The sequence below is a fragment of the Vigna umbellata genome, chromosome 6 (assembly GCF_029865625.1).
Source record: "Vigna umbellata cultivar VRB3 chromosome 6, Vumbellata_1.0, whole genome shotgun sequence".
Lineage (NCBI taxonomy): Eukaryota > Viridiplantae > Streptophyta > Magnoliopsida > Fabales > Fabaceae > Vigna > Vigna umbellata.
This window is the reverse complement of record NC_142170.1, coordinates 22,813,192-22,818,665: the sequence shown is the minus strand read 5'-3', so window position 1 is coordinate 22,818,665 and position 5,474 is coordinate 22,813,192. Positions and strand designations below refer to the sequence as shown.

The 5,474-nt window shown below is 35.3% G+C and overlaps 1 pseudogene; it reads right to left on the bottom strand.

Annotated features, from left to right (window-relative positions):
* Window positions 1–4,105: 4,105 nt before the first annotated feature.
* On the bottom strand, window positions 4,106–4,908 carry LOC124847063 (ethylene-responsive transcription factor 5 pseudogene; annotated as a pseudogene).
* Between the last annotated feature and the right edge of the window lie 566 nt (window positions 4,909–5,474).

Genomic DNA, 5,474 nt, shown 5'->3' with positions numbered 1-5,474 from the left:
TTTCTAAGGGTCTTACAAAAAAAACCTATCGAATTTAGTTATTGAAAAAAAAAATAGTGTCAAACACTTTCATATAAATATTCCAGTAAATTTTGGTTTGCAAGTAATCTCTTTGAGAATAACAAAATGTGAGGAAATTTTGTTGCAAATGCAAGTACCGTTTTCTTTAATTTATAATAACTTCCTATGAATTGAAAATTCATAGTAAATTTTTCTAGCAAACTCGCTGTTGTGTTAATTCAAGTATATGACAATTAAAGTTATATTCTATTTTCTGTTATGAGCTAACTCTATATAACAGTTTCTTATTCCTTTGTAAAATGTTGTATCAATAATACATGTACACATAAACATTAAACCAATCAACATGTGTGCAGATTTGTGATAGAGTCGATAATTACCTCTGAGTGTGTGTTCTTTCTTGCCTCTACCAATAAGTGGTATGAGGAGTAGTGTTGAGGTCTTGGAAATTTTTTGCATAAGTATATCTACAACGGCTGGCAATGGGAGTGGATACTTTTCAAATCTACCAATTATTGATGGAAAAAATTATAATCATTGGGTTATAACACTACTATAACCAACCATTGGGCATTTAATATTCGTCCACACCCTGATGTCATATTGAGATATGTCAATTTGGATGTCGGATGACCTATTGGACGTTAATTAACATCGGCTAACACGTGGCTGATGTCAACATTGATGTCAGATATGCTTATAAAGGCTTTTGGAGAAATGTCTGTTAGACTAAGCTCTTGGCCTTGATTATGGTGTCTTCTCTTTCTTCGTGTACAATAGTCATTGGTTAAAGTCAGTTTGTCAAAGCATGTTTGCTTTTTCAGTACTTTGCTTGAAGTATGTTGTACTTCCTTTTAGACACCGCTTCCCAAGTAAAGAACATTATGTGAATATATCTTTTGTCTCTAATGTCCACTAATGATTTTTAAATGAAGCATGTGTGTGCGTGTAAAGTAGGTTATTGATGACAAATTTATGAACACCGAAAAATGGCGCCAAAAACTTGTTTAACCCTCGACAAGTATGACCGAATCGTATCAAGTAATAAACTCGGTAAGACCAAGTATCGTTCTCCCAAAGGACTCACGGCCTAGTTAGTTATATGATTTGTTGATTACTTAAAACTTGTGGACAATTGATTATAGATTTCAAATGCAAAAGACAATAAATAAACATGTATGCATGAGTTTGATCAATGGAAAAGATGAACACAAACACTTGAACGAATTAAATGGATGAGTATGTTTTTGGGGTTATCAATTTCATCTTATCCACTCTCATATACTTTTAGGAATTCATCATTCTTTTCATCAATGTTAATGCCACTCTCTAAATCACCTTGCAAGAAGGCCTATCCTTAATTACGAGTTCATACAATTCCTAGCATCCCTAATAATTAATTCTGAAGCACAGAAGCTTAAAGGCAACCAACCCTCATATTCTTATGTCTAGGCAATATGCTATTGGGAGAATTTCCCCGGATCTAGATTTCCCCGTACGTTCCCATATCGACAAAATCAATAATCATGGCATCGAATGAGTTAAACAATGCATGCTTTGAGCAAAGAGGAAAAACCCTAACTAATGATGAAAGACAGCATGTATCTCAAATAAGATGTTTAAACACAAATTCCATATATGAGAGTTTCACAAGATTACATTAATTTCCCAACAACAATACAAAGTTTAGTTCACCATATTCATGGTGAAACTAGATGAACAATAATGAAAGAATGAAAGATAGAACCCTAGAAAGATGAGTAGGTAGCCTGAGCATCCAAGATCTTCCTCCAAGGGGTGGAAAAGAGAGTGTTTGCTTCGTCTCAGCAAAAGATACAAACCCTAGGACGTCCTAAAGCTTATATACTATTCTAAAAAATACAGAAAATTAGGCCCAAGCCCAAAATAGTGCCGCTCAGCGGTAAACTACCGCTTAGCAGTAAGTGCGTGAGTTGATTCTTCCCCTCAGCGGAATTTTCACCCCTCAGCGGAATTTTCACCCCTCAGCGGAGCCAACGGGATTTCCTGAGTGCCGCTCAGCAGTAAACTTCCGCTAAGCGGTACTTGCGGCTGCACTTTTTGAATTCTTTTCTGATTCCATCTCTATCCTTCTTCACTTCTTTCACCAAATTCACCTTAAAACCTGCATAAAACACTGAAATCAAGCACAAACCTGTCGAACTCTCTTATTTCCAAAAATATGAACAAAAACATGATTCCAAGCTAGTTTCTAAGTGTAAAAGGTTGCTTTTAGTATCAATTTTAAGCATGAAAATAACAGTTTTTCAACTGTTATCAGTTATCTACAAAGAATAGAGTAGATTGTGCATGTCGCAGATATGTCTTATCTTTTATCACTTTTGTTGGTTTTGAACATTAAACATTTAATGTCATTTAATGCTTGCTTAGAACAATAAAGTGCTTTTCATTTTCTACCATTAAGGTAGCATTTAACAATTAAGTTTTTCTTCTCAAGATACCATGCATTGAGTGAGAGCTTCATCGTTGGACGAAGTAACAGTCTTAGCTCATGGTATCGGTTAGGTTGATGTAAATGCGTTTTGTAATTTTTCCTTTTTAGAGAAATAACGTTTAACATGTTATGTTTAATTTTTAGAGTGTTTTTGTCGAAGACGTTTTCTGGACACTTCTTCATTTTCCCGAGAGTTCATCTGAATACCCCTAAGATATAGTAAGTTTACGCGTTTAGCATAACTCTCTTAGACGCTTTGACTTATCAGTCATTCAACATTGCGTCCAGGTGTTTTGATTCAGGTGTTTTTATGTTTTCTACAATCCTAAGATTTTTCCTAAAGTTTTTCTATGTTGGGGATTTTGACTAAGTCTTATGTCTGATCCTATGGTATTTTCATATTCTTATTTCGTTTAATGTTTTTTTGTTAAACTTCAAAACATGAGAGTGTTTAGATGTATAGACAATTTTGTCTTAACAAAGCTTGTGTTGAAGTCTCCCTTATTAATGAATATGACTTTTCAGATAATACTAATTCTTGCTGAAAACTAGTGTTTTTCAACACAACAATTAAGTTGGGTATGACATAAAAAGTTTCCTAAATCTAATCAAGTGCAGAATAAGTTCTTTTGTTATTCTAATGCAAACTGGTGTGGTGATAACATTAACAAAAGAAGCATCATTGGCTATGTGTTATGTTTATGGGAGCACCAATCTTTTGGTGAAGTAGGAAGCAATTTGTGGTGGCTTTATCTACATGTGAGGTCGAATATATAACATAATCAAGTTTTCTTGTCAAGTTGTATGGTTGGTCTCCATAATGAGTGAAATGAGTGTTGAGATTGAAAAGTCTATTCAATTGCTTGTAAATAACAAGTTAACCATAAATTTAACCAATAAATTTGTGTCATATGGAAGTGACAAGCATATAAAGTCTACATTCCATTTCTTATAAAAATATTGAGAGGTGAAATAGACATTATTAGTGTTAATATTGAATTAAGAGAAAATATTATATTAATTCAAGTATATGAAATTTAAATTTTTATCATATTTTGTGTTATGAGATAATTCTATATATAAGAGTTGGAAAATATTTTTTTAATAATTTTTTTTTACAACAGTCTATGTGGTAGCTTGTGATTGATTCATTTCAAATATACGAACCAATAAAATAGTGACATATAATCTATTACCAAAAAAGTTGTTAAAAAAAGTTGGGTTAAACCCCTTCGAAAGTCCCTATTTACATGGGTTTTTTCCAGTTAGATCCTCATTTTATTTGATTCCCCAATTTAGTCCTAAAAAATGAAAATTTGAGTCAATTGGGCCCCTCCCGTTAAATTGGCTTAACGGGATTAAGTTTTTTATGACCTGGACATTGACGTGACAAATTTTTTAAACGTGGCATTCTCTACGTTGTATACGTGGAATATATAATTAAAAAAAATTATGAGAATTGAAACCCAAAATTAGGGTTCATCATCTTCAACCTTACCTTTCATCATCTTCAACCCTAACAATTGATGTTGACCACGAAATTTGGTTTTCATGAAACCCAAAAAGTTTGTAAAATATGAAATAACACCACCAAATTAGGGTTTACTAAAATCAAATTAGGTTCAAGATTGAAGTTAAAGGTGTTAACGACATCTCCCGAAAACAGTTCACCTCATGTTCCGTTGTTTTCTCCTTCTTCACCACCGGCTTCACTTCCTCTACCTCCTTCTCCTCGTGCCGCCGCTTCCTTTCACCTTCGGCCTCGACGGTGCCACTTATCGCGCCTGCTTCGAGTGGGAAGTTGAGAATGACCTTTGAGCCACGGAGCCTGAAGGCAGCACGATCGTAGGCCTTTGCGGCCTCGATGGTGGTGTCGAAGGTTCCAAGCCACACTCTCGACCCGCGCTTGTTCGGGTCGCAGATCTCAGCGGCGAACTTTCCCCAAGGCCGCTGGTCGACTCCTCTGTAGTGCTTCTTCTCCGGTTGGTTGTCCAGCAATACCACAGCCAGGTTGGGATGCGGTATCCCAAATTGGATCCACTCGGCCTTCTTGGGGAGAGAGAATTGCAGAAAAGGTTTTCGATTTAATTGAGGTTTCTTATGAAGCAACGTGAGGGGATTGGGGGTGTCGAGGTCGATTATTTGGGGTTTGGAACTTAATGCGATTGAAAGCTGAAACTTCAGCTGCGTTTGCCATGCTTGGTCGAATTGGACCTTGCTCAGTCTGTTTCTCGTTCCTTTTACCCTAGCGTCACGATTCCGACCTCGCCGTCATCGTTAATGGCCTCACTTGCTTGAAGATCCTCAATTTGTACAAATGCAAAGGTTCCTTTTTTTTCTCTCTCTTCGTCCTTGTTTTTCTCTGATTTGCCTTTCAAATCTTGAATTTCTCTATGCTGATTTACTACGACCATTGATTATTTTTCTATATGTTTCTGCTAAGTTAACTTCCATGGACGGTGGACTAAAAACAAAGATTTGACATCACTTTTAAAGGGTGTCCTTCAATTAGTTTGTTATTTTTTCTAATCTAGAGGGTTCAAGTTTTATTATTAACAGGGCATTATTGTTGTGTAATGTGTAGGAATTACAGATGCTGGAATGAAAGCTATTGCTGAATTTAGGGTCTGGGTACAGGGAAGAAGATTTTTGGGTGGTGCTTGATTGTAATGGAAGGTGACTTTTTTTAAAAAATTTTAATCAAACATTTTTCATGTCAAATTTAAGAAAACTGGTCACGTATGCTCTATGAATGCCACGTTTAAAAAACAGACCATGTCAATGCTCTAGCTCATAAAAAACTTAACCTTGTTAAGCGAATTTAACGGCAAGGACTCAATTGATTTAAATTTTCTTTTTTTAGGACTAAATTGGAAAATCCAATAAAACAGGGATCTAACTACAAAAAACCCATGTAAATAGGAACTTTCGAAGGGGTTTAACCAAAAAGTTGTTAACATATCATAGTCCATAAGAGTTA